A 24,067-nucleotide genomic window follows, 5' to 3' on the forward strand; every position below is an offset into this window, starting at 1 on the left:
AAAAGCTTGAAAATTGCTTTATCAGCCAATTTCAACTTTCCTCTGCAAATTTAGATGGAAATTGGGTTCTTTTAAGTCAAATCTCAAGAAGAAAGACAATTTTCATGGTTTGACCGTCAAATTTAGGGATTTCGAGTCAACTTTCAAGCTCAAAAGTGTTTAAATTCCTTGAAAATTGCTTTACCAGCCAAATCTGCAAATGTAGGTAAAAACTGTGGTCTTCCAACTCTTCCAAGTCAAATTTAAGAACAAGGAAATTTTCAAGCTCAAAAATTGTTCGAAAATTGCTTAAAAAATTGAATGATATGCATAGGGATAATTTAGTACTTCAGACTGACTTCAGGTAGGGTTTTCCCAACAAAACGAACCCAAAAAAGTTTTAACGTTAAATATTAAAATTTAATAGAATTAAGCTGAATGTTCTCGGCTACTCTCAGAATATTCATCGTATCGAAACACCCCAAAACCGCAACTTAAAACTTTGTAAACTTTTAAGCACGCAGTTAGTAAGTTTAGATCGCCCTTGGAAAAGCAGTTACCTATTGTTTGCGTTTAAGTTTACTTTAACTAAGACTTTCTACGTTAAAGAACATCATTTATCACGCTCGGCAATGATTTATTAAGCTTCGCTTAAAAAAAAGATTGCGTGCTTTACTTGCGGATTACTTACAATTTTTGTTTTGCTTTTTTTGACTACAAATACGAATTTGATTTATGAAGTATCAACAGCTGTCTGATTTGTTCCATATTGTTTAAAAAGTGAAGTCGAGCGTGGCTGAAACAATACCGCAAACGAAACCATCTGTTTCTGTCAGAGTTCTTCATGCACCAGACATTTAGTTACGCGTTCGGTTACTAATTCGTTATACTATACATCAGATTTGACTAGAAATGGAGCCAGTAAAGGTCCAAAGTTTGTTTATCCAATGAGCTGTGAGACTAAGTTTAAAGTAAAAAGCTTTTACCGCAATTTCAACATAAATCATGAAGATTGCAGGAACAGGAAACTTTGGGTGTTGGTAATGACAAAGTATTTTACAGTTTGCACAATGTCTTTTACAGCTTAAGGAGAGTTATTAAAATGTTGCATTCCTAGAAATTCAGCATTTACAACAGTTATTTTTGAGCTTGAAACAAATCAGACACGAGCAGTTTATTATACAGGTTCGTCAAGTTTGCAAATATGTACTTCAATAAATGAAGAAAAAAAATTAAGATAGTTGAAGTGTCAAGTATTTGCTTTTCCAAATTTCGCAAACATCACTTTACAAATATAGATATTAAACGCCTGACGAAAACCAAATTGTTTTAACAAGATTCAAAATACAGTTGAAAGCTTAACGACTTTCTAACCGACCCAGGTGGACATTCCAAAATTATTTCAGTAGGTATTTTGTACTCATAACTCATTACCAAAGTAGCTAATAATACTACTCCAGGAAGCACACACATCTCATACTATTTTAAAGTGTTAGTCAGTGCTAACTGCACTAATGGAGATTATTACAATTATTTTCCAGCTTAAATAGGAAAAGTAAAATGTAATTGGAATGTGTCACACGAGTAACTATTGGCACATCGTTTTTTACCGAGCAGTCTGGCTGACGAAAGTAGTTTGTTAGCTTGCCAAAATTCATTTAAATGAACGATCTTGTCACGTGTTCGACGTATACACATACGCATACTACTTAATTTTTGCGCTTTATCCTTGAGTCTTACAATTAAAACTGAAATTCTGTAAGGCAGATTAGAAGAAAGAAGTTTGGGGGCTTGAAAACATTATCATCTACATACTAAATCAATTATTGACAGATTAATACGCATCTCTTGAAAGACTTTAGTTTATTTAATTTGGAAGTCGAACCGTAAACACACAATTGCGAGAAAAATGTGGAAAAAGAAAACAGAACTCTAGTGCAAAATAAATAAACTAGATTTGAAGGAGATCAATAAAACTGAGAATTAATCGATACATAAGTAAAGCGTATAGGAATCGAGTCTCAATCCATTATTAGGATCAATATACGGGTGTTATTGAGAGTTCAAATAAATTAATCCTTGCAACGACAATTGAGGACAATCGAAAATAATGATAGTTTAACAGGAGTTTTTTTATACTATCTGTCCACTCTAGAACTATCATAAATGATCGGTGAAATCACAATTTCAGTTGAAATTAATTAAGGGCGGATATCAATCGACGCATTTATTTTTAAGCTTATACCACAGAATCATATCAATTAATAAACGATTTTACAATCACGCTTGGAATGCAATAAATAAAGGCCGATGATTGACGGATGAGAAATCATTATTTTGTATCCCATTTAATGAGATTATTTAAACCAGTCGACGAGGATTGGCGCTTTGATTAAAAGTATTTCACTGCCCATATCTTCTTTGTTAAAATGTTACAAAATGATAAGTTGTTAAGATAGGCAAAGAAGCAAGAAGGGAGTTACCAAGAGAAAAGTATGCAGAATGTGACAGAGTCTGCCATTGTCAGTTTCGTCTGTCACATTCTATTAAAACTTTTTTTTTACTTTCTAATTCGTATAGTCATATAAAATGACCACTTAAGGGAAAAAGTGCTTAATATTTTTCAGCTTAAAACACATAATTATTTTTACTACTAACGAAAGAGTTTGAAACAAAATTTTGAACAGAAAGTTTGTTGGATTTTCAAATTTACTCTGACAACTTTACTGAAAATTGCTTTACCAAATCGATGTTTCCTCTGCAACTTTGGGGTGAAATTGTGGTCTTTCAAGTCAAATTTCAAGAAGAAAAACAATTTTCAGAGTTTGAGCGTAAAATTTTGGTCTTGCAAAGCAATTTTCAATCTCAAAAGTTTTTAAAAACTTGAAAATTGCTTTATCAGCCAATTTCAAATTTCCTCTGCAAATTTAGAGGGAAATTGTATTTTTTTAAGTCAAATATCAAGAAGAAAGACAATTTCCATGGTTTGACCGTCAAATTTAAGGAATTCGAAGCAACTCTCAAGCTCAAAAGTGTTTAAATTACTTGCAAATTGCTTTACCAGCCAAACTGACCTTTCCTCTGCAAATTTAGGGTGAAATTGTGGAATTTCAAGTCTAATTTCAAGTAGAAAGACAATTTTCATAGTTTGAGCGTATAATTTTGGTATTTCAATGCAATTATCAATCTCAAAAGTGTTTAAATTACTTGAAAATTGCTTTACCAGCCAAACTGGCCTTTCCTCTGCAAATTTAGGGTGAAATTGTGGAATTTCAAGTCTAATTTCAAGTAGAAAGACAATTTTCATAGTTTGAGCGTATAATTTTGATATTTCAAAGCAATTTTCAATCTCAAAAGTGTTTAAATTACTTGAAAATTGCTTTACCAGCCAAACTGACTTTTCCTCTGCAAATTTAGGGTGAAATTGTGGTCTTTTAAGTCTAATTTCAAGAAAAAGACAATTTTCATAGTTTGAGCGTATAATTTTGATATTTCAAAGCAATTTTCAATCTCAAAAGTGTTTAAATTATTTGAAAATTGCTTTACCAGCCAAACTAACCTTTCCTCTGCAAATTTAGGGTGAAATTGTGGTCTTTTAAGTCTAATTTCAAGAAGAAAGACAATTTTCATAGTTTGAGCGTATAATTTTGGTATTTCAAGGCAATTTTCAATCCCAAAAGTGTTTAAATTACTTGCAAATTGCTTTACCATCGAAGTTGATCTTTCCTTTGCAAATTTAGGTGAAAAGTGTGGTCTTACAAGTCAAATTTCAAGAAGAAAGATAATTTTCATAGTTTGACCGTAAAATGTTTTCCAATTTCAACTTTCCTCTGCAAATTTAGATGGAAATTGTGTTCTTTTAAGTCAAATATTAAGAAGAAAGACAAATGACACAAAATGACAAAAATGAAATGTTTAGTTAAGTTAGGGAGTTGAAATAAAAAACGTAATATTGTGTATTGTTTCCCTTGTTTTCTTGAGCTTATTTGAGCTAAATTGAGTAGGGAAACCAGTGGGGTTGAAATTTTTTCTTCAAAAATATTTAGTACCATGCCTGTATGGATGCCAGTGGCAAACTTTGGGACACCCTGTAGACATTTCAAAACTGCACATAGGAATCCCATAATAAGAAGAGAATTATTGCAAATCAATACTCTAGACAAAGATGAATAATTTTGAACATACACACAAATGATACATCATTTTACAGTTGGTCACAAGATTTTCATCTTCTCTCTTCAGACTTCCTTATAAAGTGGTCACGTGACTTTCTCTTTTTATCAAGGGATTCTTATATAAGTATAATTTTTGAAGTAAAAAATTACAGTTTGTTATAAAGACGGTTTGTTATTCTACAAGCAACATCTCGGCTGAGGTTATGTTGGTTTTCTGTCGAAAAATATTAAAACAGAAAATCAATTTTTTTTGCTTTAGAATATACTATCTTAGATATTAAAAAATAATTGACAAGTAATTGATATATGTCAATTTTGACATCAGATTCTGACGATTCTTGAAAACTACTACCACCCTCTACAAGAAAATAAATTAAATGTTGTTCCTATTTCATTAAAAAAATGTATATTTACTGTCACGTGACCAATTCCTAACGGGAAACAATAAGGCATTCACGAAAAAAACAACACAGTGTTTTCCTTTAAAGTGTCTATACTATATTGACAATTTTCAGCTTAAAATCCAACTAAGTATCGTAAATTGAGTTTTACTTTTGCGTGGAGGAAAATTGGCAATACTGTTCAGTTCTAATCCGTGGGGGTGACCTACTCCATGAAATGAATTGAACGTGTGACGTGCATTGATTGATCGCTCGATCCGACTTTATCTCGTCTCTTCTGCTGCATACGCAAGGCAGAAACTCATCAGAAAATGGAATTTATGCGGCGAATCCATTATTTTTGTCGATTTTAATTTTTTTTTAAATAATTTGACCCATTTCTGTCTACAATTCAGACTAACTCTCGATTTGATAATTATTAATAAAACATTATTTCTGTGTACTGCACACCATTACCTAGATGAAGGTTACACAAGGTACATGTGCACTGAACATCCTGTTGATCATAAAAATCTGTTTTTTATGTTTTTTTTTACAACAAATTTTCTCAGTTAGATTTACCAAGAACTGTTGACGTACACACCATTATGCCCTCTACTGGATTGAACTGCACAGCATAATTTCCGTGCAATTTTACTGTGTCTTCATGAAATTGCTTTCCGGTGGCTTATTATTCTGAACCGTTTTTCAGTATGCAAATGACAGGAAAATTACACTTAATGCTGTAACGCGACACTAAAAAACAATTTTGTTCGGTTTTTAATGTGACTTTAGTACAGGGTGTTTCCAAATAGTTCGTACAAACATCTGAATGTAACGAGAGGTATAGAGTCAAGGGGGTTAAATGTAAATAGGAGCAGTTGTAAACGATGTTGTATTCCTGATTAAAATTAACTTTCATACTTAAAACCTTGGTTATAAAACAGGGCCAACAAATTTCAAAGTTTAAAAAGACAAAAATTGTAATATTTCAGTTTCCCTTAATAAATACACACCAAATACAAAATGAAATTAGTATACTGGAAAAAGTATACTAATTTGAATTACCCTGCTTGACTCTAATTATTATTTTTTTTTAAATTGGATATTTGTAAGAAAAAAGATCAAAACATTTTTGGTTCCGCCCGGGATCGAACCGGGGACCTTCTGCGTGTAAAGCAGACGTGATAACCGCTACACTACGGAACCAGATGATTGGTTACTTTAACTGAACCTGGCGCTACTTTAGCAAAAAAACCAGCGACCTCGATTTGGTTTTATGAATGAAAATGTAACGCTTAAGAGCACAACAAACCGGTTGGGCTACTTTTACTTAATCGAGTGACGCAATTTATTATGTCCTGAAATGAAGTAACGCTCATTATTTACTTTGTTCAAAAAGGAAAAATGACGGTCGCTTGTTTTGTGCGGAAGAACTACTTACTGGCCGACAAGACTTTGAATTATTCATTTTAGCTAAATTGTATTCATGTATAAGCTGTAAAAGCATCATTTTAAAGTCTATTCGTCACGAACAATGCTACCTCATGTCATCTACATCATGGTCTAGATGATCTCTATTCCTAAATACTGGTAATTTTGACAAGAAAATTTTCCGTTGTCTCAAATGTCGTTGGAGTTAATAAACAGCTGGTAGTGATCGTTGAGTCCAATAAAGAAACTTAGTTCGCTCAGCTAATGTGAAACGCAATTCAGGTAATGTTTGTGTTGCACATTACGAAGGTAAAAAACCTTTTACTGATAAAATTTATCTTTGAACAAAACAGAATAATCCTTTACTAGCACTAGCAAAGACTTCGGTAATCGCATTGAATTGTAGGATATAAAATCTGGTAAAATGCTAGTGATTGAGAAAATCGACCATTGCTAGGAATGTTAATCGAATTTATGGGTGATATGGTTTAGCTAACACGTGTTCTGATTAAAATTGTTTCATTAACAGGCCGGAAAAAGGAATTATCAACGCCATAAGGATATTATACTGCCACATTTTCCACTGTTTTGCTTTATCCGGATTCTAAAAGTCTAAACTAACTGTATACGGGGTATTCCAAATGTTTCGAAACGGTCTACCTTTTTCCATAAGGTGAAAGCTACAAAGATGGAATTTTGGAATATCACTTTAAAAATGTATCTTTTGATGGTAATTTGGAATTATTAGGTCCCAGGTCTTCGGACCAGCTACATCCACCAATGGATAGGTAATAATTTAAATACATTTTTTTTCGAAATTCCTAGGATCAGCAAAGTTTAATTCAGGCAGTTTCGAGAAATCTTAACCGAAATTTAGTAAGGAAAAATGAGTTTTGAAAGGTCGTTTTGTATAAATTCAGGTTAGAAGTAATTTAGTGCAACTTTTAACCCAATTGACCATACTCCTAATTCAGTTTGAGCGTTTCATGGTGTGAGCGTCCAATTTTAGGATTTCAAGCTCAAAAGTGTTGAAATTACTTGAAAATTGCTTTACCAGCCAAATCGACCTTTTCTCTGCAAATTTAGGGTGAAATTGTGGTTTTTCAAATCTAATTTCAAGAAGAAAGACAATTTTAATAGTTTGAGCGTAAAATTTTGGTATTTCAAGGCAATTTTGAATGTCAAAAGTTTTTAAAAACTTGAAAATTGCTTTATCAGCCAATTTCAACTTTCTTCTGCAAATTTAGATGGAAATTCTGTTCTTTTAAGTCAAATATCAAGAAGAAAGACAATTTCCATGGTTTGACCGTCAAATTTAGGGATTTCAAGGTAACTTTCAAGCTCAAAAGTGTTTAAATTACTTGAAAATTGTTTTACCAGCCAAATCGACCTTTCCTTTGCAACTTTGGGGTAAAATTGTGGTCTTTCAAGTCTAATTTCAAGAAGAAAATCAATTTTCATAGTTTGAGCGTAAAATTTTGGTATTTCAAGGCAATTTTGAATTTCAAAAGTTTTTAAAAAAATTGAAAATTGCTTTATCAGCCAATTTCAACTTTCCTCTGCAAATTTAGAGGGAAATTGTGTTTTTTAAGTTAAATCTAAAGAAGAAAGACAATTTCCATAGTTTGACCGTCAAATTTAGGGATTTCAAAGCAACTTTCAAGCTCAAAAGTGTTTAAATTACTTGAAAATTGTTTTACCAGCTAAATCGACCTTTCCTTTGCAACTTTGGGGTAAAATTGTGGTCGTTCAAGTCTAATTTCAAGAAGAAAAACAATTTTCGTAGTTTGAGCGTAAAATTTTGGTATTTCAAGGCAATTTTGAATCTCAAAAGTTTTTAAAAAACTTGAAAATTGCTTTATCAGCCAATTTCAACTTTCCTCTGCAAATTTAGAGGGAAATTGTGTTTTTTAAGTCAAATCTAAAGAAGAAAGGCAATTTCCATGGTTTGACCGTCAAATTTAGGGATTTCAAAGCAACTTTCAAACCAAGTGTTTATAAATTACTTGAAAATTGCTTTACCAGCCAAATCGACCTTTCCTTTGCAACTTTGGGGTAAAATTGTGGTCTTTCAAGTCTAATTTCAAGAAGAAATACAATTTACATAGTTTGAGTGTAAAATATTGGTATTTCAAGGCAATTAATAGGCTCAAAAGTTTTTAAAAAATTTGAAAATTGCTTTATCAGCCAATTTCAACTTTTCTCTGAAAATTTAGAGGGAAATTGTGTTTTTTAAGTCAAATCTAAAGAAGAAAGGCAATTTCCATGGTTTGACCGTCAAATTTAGGGATTTCGAGTCAAGCTGAAAAGTGGATCGGTAATAATTTTAATCAATTTCTTTGTTCTTTCAAAATTCCTAGGATCAGCAAATAAGGTTTTGCAAAGTTTTATTCGGACAGTTTCGAGAAATCTGAGTTTAAACTTTGAACAAAGAACAACAGCTTTAATTGTTGACTAAAGTACTAGATAACGTCAAATTAGAAAGTGGATTAGGGATGAGAAATGTATACGGTAAATTAAATATTTCTTGTGTCTGGAGATATCTGTTCTGATGTTGGTCGTTCTTTTTGATTTAATTGAACCATTTTCTATTCAATTTGCAATGTAACTTAACACATTATAAATGTTTGACACGAAATGTCAGCCTATTTTGAAAGCCATCCCTACGTTCTAATTTCATATTAACAGGTTGTTCTTTCTTCATAATTTAAACTCAGATAACCTTACCTGATATTCCAAAATTTTATATTTGCTTTCACTTTGCAGAAAAAGGTAGAGTGTTTCGAAACATTTGGAATACCCTGATAACAACGTATATGTTCTTATAATTGGCAGAATTTGTATCTAGGTTCGTTTTGTCTTGCTCTATCAAACGTGATTGAAGAATCTTTTTAACCGTTTAAAAAACGGTTATATTCAATTTTGATCAGTTCATAATAGAATTAAAAACTTTAATTACTACTTTAGTTAGATAATAATAATAGGTTTCACATTGTCAAGGTTAGCTGTTTCAATTTGTTGAAACTCGTACTAATTATAGCCAATCACGTATCAGCAATTTCCAGAATGACGTTTGAACTTCGCCCACTTTTATTACGGAATGTTGGTAAGCAAATTATTTGCGATATTTTTATGATGTCAACAAAAGACCATAGTCCTGGTTTTACGACTATTTAACCTCTTTACCGCCATGACCGCTGGGAGTCACAACAGAACATTGCCAGATAATAAACACAACTTATATCCTTGACCGCCTTAAACATGTTTTACGGGACCAATTCAGGGGGTAGCAGATGTAAGTTATTCCTTTTCTATGGGATGTATGCCCTTTCGTGGGCTTTTGTCGTGATTTTCCGGCTCACAAAAATCAATAGAGATGCCACCCGCGTTCCTTTATAGCCCTGCGGGAACGGCTGCCGGCGGCGATGGCGGCATCTATGACCGCGAATCGCACCAGCCAGATTTCCATACGAAAGCAGATTTGACACGTTATTTGTCGCTTACGTATACCGATTTTTAAAAGGAAAATAGACTAAAATTGTTACATTTCTGATGAAGTTACTCTGTGTACTGCTCATTTTTATGAGTGGCCATAAACATGAATTTAAAACGTTCAATCAAAGCTTCCTGGTTACAGTAAGAAATTTTTTACAATTTGCATTTACTTGCCAAAATATTAGAAAACATGATGGTTTGCTAAATGAATAGAGACAGTAATTTAAGCAATTAGAGAAGTTTAAAATTTAGTACAGCAACCAAGGAAGAGTGAATTATTCATTTTGCTAATAATTTACCACTTTTGGACGTAAGTACTGCCGGAATGAAAATCCTCTTAGTTTCAGAAGGCTTCCCAGATGAGTTTAGTAAGCCTAAACTAGTAATGCATGAAAAACTTATTATTGTTGCTCTCTAATACAACACAAAGTTTGTGACTTAATTTTTACACTAATTTTAAGTAGGTATGTTTCGCGTTTTGTACCCCTATGGGATTAAATTTAACAGTTTTCTGGTTTAGAACAGAACTGATCAGATTGTTGATTACTTTCAGACGAAACAAGAAAATACCCATGAAACTTTTGTGTTTCGTTTTTGCTAAAGTAGTATATTAAAATTTTAATTTTAGGACAATGCTAATTGGGTCTTAGTATTATGGCAAAATACAACTTTAGAGACCGTTCTTAGAAAACAAAATTTGTATAGAAATTTTAAACGATATCTGTATCAATTTTTATAGCGTATTAGGTGCAAAAACCCTAGGGAACAATGCACTTTTTTAAAATTAAAAGCATTAGGTATCGACCGTACAGTTCAGGCAGGAATTCGTGGTTTATGATTCCCACTAGGTTTTCACGTTTCCAATTTATTTCGCTGCCAATTAAGCGGTTGATACCAATTGTCTGTAGTACGGTAAAAAAGCCTAGAAGTTTCGTATAAAATTAAACGGTTCCCAATTCCCTGCTTTGTTTCACCCGCATCAGTATTTAACCATATGGGTACAAGAGATAAGCAAATGTGGAGACACCCGACCTAATTCGTTCTATTCAAAATCGTAAGATCAAGTTGCAATGGGTGGGAGAACAATTCTCCACAATCAGCATTAAACTACTGCAATTTTTCCACTTGTACTCAATGAAAAATGATACTAATTACAGTAAACAATAGGTTTATTTAGATTTTTGTTTACGTCGTTGCAAGTGTATGACCATTTTATTCTCCCATAACTGTTTCCGCCAATTATAAGGTAACAATCGTTATTGCCATAACCTAAATAATGCAGTAGTAATGTTGTAAATTTCGAAAAAGTGTGTTTTTTATTGTTAATTATATTAATTATAAAGCTCGACGAAATATTATGACATTTACTGTAAATTGTTGTTAGTTAATTATTTTTTTTTATAGCAAAATTATACAAAAGTATTATATTTGTTTTGTAAGTAAATGTTTATCTTTACCAGTACTTTTTGCATATCTTGACAAAAGTGACAAACAATGTTATAAAAATAGACTTTGAAATTTTTTTTTTCTATCACGTGCGGAAAGTGTTTTTCCCGTTCAATCATACTCATATGATTGATGTTGTTTAGCTAATGATCCAAGTATTAAGTATTATTGAATTATTATCAATATACAGGGTGGTCCAGTTTTAAGTGTCAATAATTCACCATTCGATAACCCATCAAAAAATAAGTTAACATACATTATGTCATTTTCATGAAAAATGCTTCTCAAGGAAAATACAGTTCATAAAAGTTCAGTTTAAAAAATCGGTTTCTTGTCATAACTGTCAGACCACTGGAGCAATTTTAATCAAATTTGGAACAAATACATATGAAATTAATACTCATTAGGTGATTTAATGACGTTTGTCGAAACTGTCTCTGTCTGTTAAAAATTTCAATTTTTTTTACTTTACTTGTTCAATTTAACAAAATAAGTATCTTTTATAAAATTCTGATTTGAAACTTTGTTTACTAGATAATTGAGTTATTACGTCCAAAGACCCAAAACCAACCCAACTTAAGAATTGTCTTGAAAACGGTGAAAATTGAACTAGGAAGCTTCAAAAATGTTTTTGTAGCCAGTTTTCATAGTTTCCAGACAAATTGAAAGACTTTAGTTTTGAAAACTGACTTATTAACCAGTAAATTTACTTTGAAACGGTGAAAATTTACTTGAGTGGCTTAAAAATTGTCTTTGTATACAGTTTTCACAGTTTTCAGACAAATTGAAAGACTTTAGCCTTGACAATTGGCTTGGAAACTGTGAAAATTGACTTGAAATTCTTAAAACTGTCTTTGTAGTCAGTCGTTATAGTTTTCAGATAAGTTGAAAAACTTTAGTAGTGAAAATTGAATTGTAGCCATGAAAAACTACTTTATCTAGAATTTTTGACTACAAATTCACACATTTCAACCTTGAAAATTGACTTGGATACCAAAAAGTGACTCTAACCCAATGAAAAGTGACATCAAAAGCTTAAAATTTGCATTTGAAGTAAGTTTTCATAATTTGAAAATACATTTCAATATTTTAGTCTTGAAAATAGTCTCAAAAACAAGATATTGACATTAGATCCATGAAAATGAACCCTAGACTATTTTTAGGGCTTTAAAACTGTTTTCAGCTTGGAAAACCGACTTTTAGGGTTATCTTCACCAAGTTTTTGACATAGCAGACTTAAAAAACTATTTTCGGTCCAACAGTTGTAGCAAAAAAAACGATTTTTTAAACTGAACTTTGGAGGTCTGTGTCTTATTGACATTTAAAACTGGACCACCCTGTATAAGCAAATTAAATTGTGCAGTAAAGGTCACAACAGAAGCAGACAGTGTAAAGTTGAGCAGACCAAAACAACTTTATATTAATGTTTAGTTTAATGTTTAGAGATTTTTTTTTGATTTCAGGTAGGTGGCGCACTGTTTAACATCTTCACAGAATTGCGAAAACAAATCGTAAGTACCACATGTCTAACTCAAAAGAAAGATTCAAGAGACACGTCACGTGACTTTAAACTTGCAACACTGTAAAAGCCAGTGGACACCTGTCAAAATCCTTCAGGTGACTTTTTAAATGAAGGTTAAACGTTGAAAATTTGGTAATCATAATTTAGACAGTTGTAAAAGCTGACATTTTAAGAGACACGTCACGTGACTTTGATTATACAATTTTGAGATGGCAACACTGTAAAGGCTAGTTGACGTATGTCAAAAACAGTCACGTGACCATAGAAACAGTTTGAACTAAGAAAATTTTGCTAAATTTAATTTAGAGAGTTGCAAAAGCTTAAATTGTAAGAGACATTTCACGTGACGGTGATAATCCAATTCTGAGCTTAAAACACTCTAGTTGACATCTGTCAAATTCCGTCACGTGACTTTTAAAATGTAATTTAATCGTTGAAAAATTTAGACCGTTATATAAACTGAAATTGCAAAAGACATTTGATAATTTTGAGGTTGCAGCACTGTAAAGGCTCACGTGACCATAGAAACAGTTTGAGCTAAGAAAATTTTGCTAAATTGAATTTAGAGAGTTGCAAAAGTTGAAACTGCAAGAGACAGGTCACGTGACGGTGATAATCCAATTCTGAGCTCAAAACACTCTAGTTGACACCTGTCAAAATCCGTCACGTGACTTTTAAAATGTAATTTAATCGTTGAAAAATTTAGACCGTTATATAAACTGAAATTGCAAAAGACATTTGATAATTTTGAGGTTGCAGCACTGTAAAGGCTCACGTGACCATAGAAACAGTTTGAGCTAAGAAAATTTTGCTAAATTGAATTTAGAGAGTTGCAAAAGTTGAAATTGCAAGAGACAGGTCACGTGACGGTGATAATCCAATTCTGAGCTCAAAACACTCTAGTTGACACCTGTCAAAATCCGTCACGTGACTTTTAAAATGTGATTTAATCGTTGAAAAATTTAGACAGTTATATCAGCTGAAATTGCAAAAGACATTTGATAATTTTGAGGTTGCAACACTGTAGAGACGAGATGATACAAAATGCCAATATTAGTCAAATAACTCAATTGTTACGTTTCACAACTAGAATAATTCATATTTTTAAAAAGTAATCAACATAACTGTAATAAGTAATATTTGAAATAACGCCTTTGATAAACGTTGCAATCAATGCCCATTTGGCTTTGCTCGAAGTTCTTTGATAGCATCAAAATGCAGTTGCAGCTTCTTATAATTTGATATCTCAGAACGTTCATTTATTACTTGTAACTGAATGAGAAGAGTTAATTACACTCAATTTAGATGGTAGTTACGGACATAAAGAGCTGCAGTAAAGTCTGGAAAGGAAATATGAAATTACACTGAATCGACCTGAATTAAAGTACAATCATATAAAAATTTATAATTAATTTAAACTTTGCTTGGATAAGTTGTCTTTTTTCTTCTGTTTCCATTACTTTAATACAGAACAATGCTAAATGTTAATTACAGAAAAAATTTGCATTTTTTAAGTTACACGAACTTTATCGGAAAAGTGTTCAAAGCCCGGGAAAGCGATAAAGTATTTACTCACTCTTCAAAGCTATTGAGAAAAGCGTTCGGCAGCTCTTAATATGGAGCTTTTAATGCGAATTTCTTATAGACTCGAATCTCTTTGAGCGAAAGAGGCTTTATTGTTTAAGGCCAAAAACCCTCTAAAAAGGGAAGCGACTTTATAATTGACTGCGTTGAGATTTCTCTTTAAGCAGGTATCAGTGACTTAACAATTAGGAAAAAGATACAATAATAATGCTGTAACTCTAAGGTCTGATTTATTGGTTGGCTAATGGCTTTATCGAGCGTCAAATAGATAAACATTTAGATACCAAACCAACAGAACTGTAACGTAGGGTCAACTAAACAAGGGTGTGGAGGGTTTTCTTATCTGAATACTCAAGACATAGTCGCACCTTACGGTTCTGACCCACTTTCTTAAACCATTACACGGTATCGATTTTCCTTTTTAGGTAAAACTTGTAATACAAAATGCAAAACTGAACTGAAGATCTTTTAGCTTGAAAAAAGTACTTATGACTAGTTAAGCCCATTGCTACGCCACTGTATCATGGCAAAGGATCAGCACCTCAGGTTTCTTTCCCTTTTTGATTTATTAATCGCACCACCCAATTTAATTTATGTTCCCGCGTAGACAATCTATGGTGCTAAACGATAAATACCACTATCACTTTTGTGGGATACGCTCCAAAGTATGGGGGTAGAAATTCTAAATGTCCTCTGTCCACACATTCATTACGCAACCCCATCTGGGGGAGATTTTTAATAGAGTTATCACATAAATCGGACATAGCAAATATAGTCGACATGTAATTTTTTAAAGTCTTCTGGAACATAAAAGTAATTCAATTCTTTTGCAAACACGCACAATATTCATTTAGTTGTAGCTGATAACTATCAATGGATTTTTTTCTTTTGCTTACGATTTCATACATTAGTACAACCAGTCTATTTATATCTAAAAATTTATTTTCAGTTATCTCATCAAATAAATCTACAAAAAATCTAATTTTAATCACTGGAAGTAATAGAAATGTTTGAAATTTAAAGGGCTTATTATTAAGCACCAAATTTTTGCCATTATTTAATCAATTACACCAATTTGTGGCACCCTGTATATAAAACGTAATAAGAAACCTTCTCTGTAACTTAGAACGTGTAACAAAGATAATATTTGCAAGAAAAGTGATACTCTCTGTTTTGTAACTAAACCATTTAACATTCCCCGCCACTGCTATTTTTTGTATTCCCCTAAACAGACTAAAAAATCGTTGTTAAGTGGCCCTTCCCTATACGGATCAATACCATGAGATTGATGATGTTTATGAACTGCTTTAAGTAGTTTTAATAGAAAAATTTAAATTATTCCATTACACGCAACCAGTAAACTAGTGGTATTTTACGATAGCTTATGACCTACTTATCTATGCCCATAATATCAGAAAACAACAAATATTTTCTCTGCAGCTTATTAACAAACTTTTTAGCTTTTTTACTATTATGAATATTCAAGCACACTCAGTTTCACAGCTTTATAGTTTGATAACAATGCGCCTAACGGAGTATAGGTTAAATAGCGAGGAAAGTAAAACATTGTTCGATATTTTTACCGTCTTAAGTATATTTGCATACAGGATGTTCCTCGAATACAGCCCCATTGTTAGCACGCAGCTCTCTGTCTGCTTTAAAGATGATTGTTTGAGTAATAGTGTTTTTCTTTATTAAACAAAACTAAAAAAGTTTAAGACTTTAGCAGAAAAGTGAGAATATTTAGCTAAATGCAATGCAAACACAAAAATAAAAAGTACCTTTTGATCATAAAAGAGAATTTTTATCAAAACTACTTAAAGTACTTGAAAGTCAGAAATTACATTTAATTAGTGAACGTTTATGTATTATGACGTTGTAAAGTTTAAAGCTATAAAATTCTGTTTGATAAATGAACAAGAAACGATAAACATCAATTAGACATACCATTGGGCAATGGTTTACAGACTGTAAAAGAGAAGTCCATAAAAATTTTTACCATTAGTTATAACTTTCAACACGTTAATATTTTTATTTTGAAATTACTGAGGTATTTTAGTGTACAAAGCTTTATTTTATTTTCTCTCGTTTAAGTAGTTAAAAAAGACCCCTAATTCCCCCCCATTCTTTCTTACCGAGATATTGAATTTCAAAAAGTAGTTAAAAAACACTCCTAATACCCAACTTTCTTTAAATTTTTTTGAAAAATTAAAAATTTTATAGTGCTTTTCTGTACTTATTTCACCTAATTTAAGGTCATTTGGTGTAAATATGCTCTTTTATGTGCATTGGAACCCTCCTGGAGTAAAATAAAAAATTGCCAAAATTGCACTTTTTGTAAAAATGGAATTTTTTCAATTTTTGAATGATTGTAACTTTTTTATTTGAACTCTTGTAGGTTTCACTAAAACGCCATTAGAAAGAGGATAAAAAATACTACAAAATGGGCGAAAACTGGCCTCTCTAGCTCTTCATGTTACCGAGATATTGAATTTCAAAAAGTAGCCAAAAAAGACACCTAATACCCCCCCATTCTTTCAATTTTTTTGAAAAATGAAAAAATTTAAAGTGCTTTTTTTGTACTTATTTCACTTAATTTAAGGTCATTTGGTGTAAATATGCTCTTTTATGTGCATTGAAACCCTCCTCGAGTAAAATAAAAAATTGCCAAAATTGCACTTTTTGTAAAAATGGAATTTTTTCAATTTTTGAATGATTGTAGCTTTTTTATTTGAACTCTTGTAGATTTCACTAAAACGCCATTAGAAAGAGGATAAAAAATACTACAAAATGAGCGAAAACTGGCCTCTCTAGCTCTTCATGTTACCGAGATATTGAATTTCAAAAAGTAGCCAAAAAAGACCCCTAATACCCCCCCATTCTTAAAATTTTTTGAAAAATGAAAAAATTTAAAGTGCTTTTTTTGTACTTATTTCACTTAATTTAAGGTCATTTGGTGTAAATATGCTCTTTTATGTGCATTGGAATCCTCATGGAGTAAAAAAATTGCCAAAAATTGCACTTTTTGTAAAAATGGAATTTTTTCAATTTTTGAATGATTGTAACTTTTTTATTTGAACTCTTGTAGATTTCACTAAAACGCCATTAGAAAGAAGATAAAAAATACTACAAAATGAGCGAAAACTGGCCTCTCTAGCTCTTCATGTTACCGAGATATTGAATTTCAAAAAGTAGCCAAAAAAGACCCCTAATACCCCCCCATTCTTAAAATTTTTTGAAAAATGAAAAAATTTAAAGTGCTTTTTTTGTACTTATTTCACTTAATTTAAGGTCTTTTGGTGTAAATATGCTCTTTTATGTGCATTGGAACCCTCCTGGAGTAAAATAAAAAATTGCCAAAATTGCACTTTTTGTAAAAATCAATCAATTTTTTAATGATTGTAACCTTTTTATTTGAACTCTTGTAGATTTCACTAATTAAAAAGAGGATAAAAAATACTACAAAATGAGTAAACACTGGCCTCTCTAGCTCTTCATGTTATGGAGATATTGAATTTCAAAAAGTAAAAATACCAAGAAGCGTTTGAACGTTACCAAAAATTAACGCACTAGTGCGGTAATAAAGGTTATTATGACAGTGAAAATAGTGCGAAATTGTTGTAGATAAAAAATTATATTTTAATGTCTGTTTTTAGATTACTCTTGACATTTTTAGCAGATTCTTGGAACATTCCCTCGCATTTTCTCTTAAGGCTTTTAACAGATATAGGGAATATTTTAGTTTAGATGGGTTAATTTGTTATTAAACTCGTCATCGCACATACAAAATGTTATGTTTTATCCATTTTTCTATAATACCTTAGAAACAAAATACGTAATACACAATACAATATACACATTTGCGCTTGTCTTTATGACATTATATTATTATCCATAACGTCCTTGGTAGATAAATAACCATAACAACTGTCCTAGTGCAAAAGGAATTATTTTTCAAACTATCTCGACCATTATATTCGCATTAAAACACCACCCTGTATAATGTGCTTGAAAACATTTCCGCAGTACGTTGCAATGCAGAGAATGAAAACTTGTTCTAGAGTGGCTCACAAGAAAATACCTGAAGTTTTAGGATTCCAGAATTTAGTACATATAATGTCACATAGGGCGAAACTTTCTTATTTATAGCCAAAGATGGAGGCAGTAAAGTCGGCCTTCCTGAAAACTTCCATTTTTATTGGAGTTTTCGACGTAATCAATTTATACAGTTTTGTATAAAAAAGACATTAAACTAAGTTGAAGCCTTTCAGGTCAACACAGACTCCGGTAAGTCGTGAGTTACCAAGAATTCCCTTCAGTATGAAATCTCCATACGGTTTTCCATCAATATTACATTGATATGTGCGTTGGCACCGAGCCATGTTAAATATTGACAAACCTGCGATTCGTACTATTGAAATGCCATATTCCTTCTTTGAAGTTCGAGAGTGTCACGAACGAAAACTGTGAATTACCATAAAAGTTTAATTTTGTTCTAAGATGAAACAATTTGTTGATCAGGCAACAGTACTGATGGTTTTGTGAATTCTGATATTCATGACAAAATGGCTTCTAGTTTGGATTTTACACGCTCACTGTAAAACATTGATTCTACGGAAATTAGCTTTTAAGTTTAAAAGCTCATTGTGCCTGCACGAACCAGCTTTTTCTACCTAAACCGATTTTAATCAATAATCTTGTACAGGGTGGCCGAAATTTTATGTTACATCATAATTATTAATAACAATTTCCAAAATGATAACCACAAACTTTCATGCTAAAACTTGACAAAGTTTTAACATCGCGATGGCCCATGAAACTCTAAAACTGTAAGACATATAACCAAACCGGTTTTACGATTCTTTAGTAAAAATTGTTGGGCGATAAAACATAGCATTTCAAGATGAACCGTAAAACATTTCTAGCAATAAACAAGTCCATTCAATTATGTAATACGAGCCACGCTTAAAATAAAGTACAGGGTCTTTAAATCCAGCCAAACCACCTTCTCTTGTGCTGGTGCACCATTGTAATCGTTTAATTGCTGCTACGAATGTTTGCAATTTGCGACCTTCTCAAAAAGTTCTGTTCGTTTCGGTGTAATTGCAGGAAGTGTAACTCAAGCACGAATCTTCGTGTAACGACATTATGTCATGTCAGTTACCTTCTAATGTTTGAATTTTGTACTCGTTTGTGTATTCTGCTGCTAAGACTTTCCGATTGCCAATAATTAGACAATGAGTCTTAATCTATTAGGTAAATACTGCTTGGAGGATTTGAAACTTTGATGACAACTGTTCAAACAGTTTGCTGAAGTATTAATTGTATTAATCAATTTTTTTGAAAAATTAAAAATTTTAAACTGCGTTTTTTGTACTTATTTTAGCTAATTTAAGGTCCTTTCGTATAAATATACTCTTTGATGTGCCCTCCTGGAATAAAATAAAAAATTGCCAAAATTGCACATTTTGATATATTGAACTTCAAAAGTAGTAAAAAAAGACCCCTAATACTTAAACTTATTCTTTAGTGGGAAGAACTTCAACATTCCTATTCTAAATAACAATGCAAAGCGATTTAAAACATACGAATTGCTTTAAAATACTACATTGGAAACTCATTCGGTCGTTTTTCTTTTCCATTGTGCTCCCTAAACGCCTATGTTCCAGTAGAGCGACCCAACAATTGCAGTATGTGTTACGGAATTGGTTTCATCAGAACTTTATAATTTTAAATCGCTTGGCAACAATTTCCGGAAAGTTACGTCAAGAAAGTTTTGATTGTTGTTTAGTATCAAAAATAGAGACTGTAATGAAATTTCTTCGATTACTATTTAACTGTGTACAATATGTCTCAAACGGGTATCCCCAAAACTAGCAAAGACGATTTTCGCAAACCTTTGCTCGATTTTTTGCGAAAGGAACCATGGTGTAGTCCATAAACTAACATCGTTTTTAAGATATGAACCAAACATTCTTCTTTTTAAATGGTACGCCTTATATATTTTTGTAAATTTAGAATAAGCGAAAAATTTATCACACTATACAGGGTGGTCCAGTTTTAAATGTCAATAATTCACCAATCGATAGCCCATCAAAAAATAAGTTGACACACATTATGTCATTTTAAGGAAAACACAGACCTCCAAAATTCAGTTTTGAAAATCTTTTTTTGCTACAACTGTCAGACAGTCAGACTAATTTTATTCTAAAAATTAAAGTTTTAGACTAATATTGTAGCATTTAATGCCAAAATTGTTTACTTTCATCAATGAAGAGTCTGAAACTTAACTTTTACTATAAAAAATAGTTTAAAATTCGATTTTTCAGTCTTAAAGCACAGTGAAGCGTCTAGTAGTCAAACTAATACTGACAAAGCATGAAATGGCATAATTAAGCCTACGAAAAATGTAAAAATAGTTTTTTTTAGTCTGCTATGTCAAAAACTTGGTAAAGATAAGCCTAAAACCCAATTTCCCAAGCTGAAAGCAGTTTCAAAGCCCTAAAAATAGTTCAGAGTTCTAAGAAAATGAAAAGCAAAGTAAAAAAACCTGAAAAGTTAGTCTTTAAGTCAATTTTCATGAATCTAATATCAATATTCTGTATTTAAGACTATTTTGAAGACTAAAATATTGAAATGTATTTTTAAATTATGAAAACTTACTTCAAATGCAAAATTTAAGCTTTTGATCTCACTTTTCATTAGTTCAGAGTCACTTTTTGGTGTCCAAGTCAATTTTCAGGGTTGAAATGTGTGAATTTGTTGTAAAAAATTCTAGATAAACCAGTTTTTTATGGCTACAAGTCAATTTTCACTACTAAAATTTTCCAACTTATCTGAAAACTATAACGACTGACTACAAAGAATTTTCACAGTTTCAAAGTAAATTTACTGGTTTCTAAGTCAATTTTCAAAACTAAAGTCTTTCATTTTGTCTTTCAACAAAGTTTCAAATCAGAATTTTGTAAGAGATACTTATTTTGTCAAATTGAAAAATTAAGTAAAAAAAACTGAAATTTTTGAAAAATATTCAGTGACGTAGAGAAAAATGAAAACCATCTTTCTGTATTTACACCACTGGACAGTTTCAACAAACGTCATTAACATCACATAATGAGTATTAATTTCATATGTAATTTGTTCTAAATTTGATTAAAACTGCTTCAGCAGTCTGACAGTTATGACAAGAAATTGATTTTTTAAACTGAACATTTATGGACTGAATTATGACATAATGTATAAATTAAAGATAAACGTAGAAATCACTAATTTTACTAATTTTATTCAATTGTAAGAAAGTTGTGGTCTTCTGCCAGGTTGTTAATATTCCATCTAAACGATTCTTGTAGCATAAAGATGTTGATCTAGAGCTGATCGTTATGTCCCTTCATATTCTATACATTTTTCAGTATATGTAATTAAAGATTAATCACTTAAATGATGATAAAAATATGTCATTAGAAAGCAACAAATATTCATACAAATTTGCTTTGAAAAACTGGTTGTTGTTAACTGCTCGCGCCAACTAATACCGCCACAGATTAAAAATTTACATAATAATCTTGACCAGATGTTCAACATTTCCCACATATTATTTATAGCTCAGACCCGTGCATCGAATATTCGTCAGAGAATTGCAGTTTGTCTTCCGTTGCCAGACTGTTTTTTTTTCTATTTAAAACCGCACCAAAAAGTACTAAATGATATTTTTTGGTTTAAGTTTAAGGATTTATTTTTAAATCTGTATTAAAATTCTCGACATTTATAAGCCCACTAATGGCGCCTGAAATACAAATCTGAACCCCCTTCAATTTGATGTAGCGCTACTATTAAAACAAATGGCATTTTAATGACAATTTTATAGACGCAATAAATAACTAAGATTCTTAGGAAATTCATGTCGAACATTTCGGCAACATTGCAAAAAGCTTAATCGATGACATATAGTCAGTATTCTACCAGCTGATTCCAATAATTCACCATACACCGAGTGCGGTCTTTCTTTTCCTGGTGGTTTCTTTATGGTTTTTTAATGACTTCGTTCCACGTGTTGTTGTATTTCGTGACAAATATGGTTGCAGTTGGAATGATTTATTATGACCTCAAATGGGAACGAAACCAGATCTAAAACCTTAACGTTTTGTCACGATTAGCCTTCATCAATCCACAAAATATTCTCTTTCTGTTTTAGCATCTTTTTAACGGTTGGCTGGTGGGCAGTTCGGAATTAATAATTAAAACACCATCTTCAGGGGCAATTAAATAACCATTTGTTTCGGTATTTTGAAAGATTAAATTGTGAATGGGTGTTGGCAGCGCTCAACTGTTATTTTTTATGGTTATCATTTCTGTAATCGTTGAATTACGTTTTAATGCCTTATTTAACGCTTCCGTTTTACAAATGGCCTTTCACGTATCAAGCCTTTTTTATATTAATATTGAGCTAACCAACCATGATTTTCTAAGTAAATTTAATTGCCTCTGTCAAATTAAAACAAGTTTGGGAAGTACGCTTGTAGAAGCTTCTGGCACATTCAGGTTCTCAAAAGCATTTTAATGAAACTTTCAAAATTGTCATAAAAGTCTCTGGCAACTTAAAACAGTTCTGGAGAGGTTTAAGAAAGACACTTGTAGAAGCTTCTGGCATTTTTTAGAAGGTTCCCAATAACATTTAGAGGTCTATGGAACTTTCTTAATTGTTTTAGAGGCCTCTGACAATTTAAAACAGGTCTGACAAGGTTTAAGACACTTGTAGAAAGCTTCGGGCAATTTTTAGAAGGTTCCCAATAGCATTTAGAGGTCTATGGAACTTTCTTAATTGTTCTAGAGGCCTCTGATAATTTAAAACAGTTCTAAGAAAGTTTAAGATAGTTGTAGAGGGCCCTGAAACTTTTCAGAATGTTCTGAGTAGCATTTAGAAGCCTTTGGCACATTCAAAACGGTCCTAGAGGCCTCTGACAATTTAAAACAAGTCTAAAAAGGTTTAAGACACTTGTAGAAGCTTCTGACACTTTTTAGAAGGTTCCGAATAGCATTTAGAGGTCTATGGAACTTTCTTAATTGTTTTAGAGGCCTCTGACAATTTAAAATAAGTCTGACAAGGTTTAAGTCACTTGTAGAAGTTTCTGGCACTTTTTAGAAGGTTCTCAATAACATTTAGAGGTCTATGGAACTTTCAAAGTGATTCTAGAGGCCTCTGGCAAATTAAAACAGTTCTGGGAAGGTTTAAGACACTTGTAGAAGCTTCTGGCACTTTTTAGAAGGTTCTCAATAGCATTTAGAGGTCTATGGAACTTTGGAAATGATTCTAGAGGCCTATGGCAAATTAAAACAGTTCTGGGAAAGTTTAAGACACTTGTAGAAGCTTCTGGCACTTTTTAGAAGGTTCTCAATAGCATTTAGAGGTCGATGGAACTTTCAAAATGATTCTAGAGGCTTCTGGCAATTTAAAACAGTTCTGGGAAAGTTTGAAACAGTTGTAGAGAGCTCTGAAACTTTTTCACAAAGTTCTCAATAGAATTTAGAGGTCTATCGAACTTTCAAAATAGTTCTAGAGGCTTCTGGCAATTTCAAACAGATCTGAGGAAGCTGATATAGAGAGAGAATTGTAGAAGCTTCTGGCACTTTTTAGAAGGGGCTCAATAGCATTTAGAGGTCTATGGAACTTTCAAAATGCTCCTAGAGGCCTCTGGCAATTTAAAACAGTTCTGGGAAAGTTTGAAACAGTTGTAGAGAGCTCTGAAACTTTTAACAAAGTTCTCAATAGAATTTAGAGATCTAGGGAACTTTCAAAATGGTTTTAGAGGCTTCTGGCAATTTAAAACAGTTCTGGGAAAGTTTAAAACAGTTGTAGAGAGCTCTGAAACTTTTCACAAAGTTCTCAATAGAATTTAGAGGTCTATGGAACTTTCAAAATGGTTTTAGAGGCCTCTGGCAATTTAAAACAGTTCTGGGAAAGTTTGAAACAGTTGTAGAGAGCTCTGAAACTTTTCACAAAGTTCTCAATTGCATTTAGAGATCTATGAAACTTTCAAAATGGTTCTAGAGGCCTC

General features: G+C 32.0%; 1 protein-coding gene and 1 non-coding gene across 10 annotated transcripts in view; one reads left to right on the plus strand and one right to left on the minus strand.

Moving 5' to 3' along the window:
• The window catches only part of Rbp6 (RNA-binding protein 6), a 285,917-nt gene that overhangs the window by 8,674 nt on the left and 253,176 nt on the right, over positions 1-24,067 (plus strand). The window contains exon 1 of one of the 9 annotated variants that reach the window (XM_081985301.1): positions 12,390-12,420. The exons of 7 other annotated variants lie outside the window; for them this stretch is intronic. The gene's annotated coding sequence lies outside the window, so the exon portion shown is untranslated. Of the gene's footprint in view, positions 1-12,389; positions 12,421-24,067 lie in introns of those variants that run through there. One more of the 9 variants, XM_081985302.1, reaches the window with a different exon arrangement.
• TRNAV-UAC (transfer RNA valine (anticodon UAC)) lies at positions 5,671-5,743 on the minus strand. Its single transcript has one exon. It is a non-coding gene; the product is annotated as a tRNA-Val (tRNA).

The sequence above is a fragment of the Ips typographus genome, linkage group LG8, assembly GCF_016097725.1.
Source record: "Ips typographus isolate SLU linkage group LG8, UJ_Ityp_2.0, whole genome shotgun sequence".
In the NCBI taxonomy this organism is placed as follows: Eukaryota; Metazoa; Arthropoda; class Insecta; order Coleoptera; family Curculionidae; genus Ips; species Ips typographus.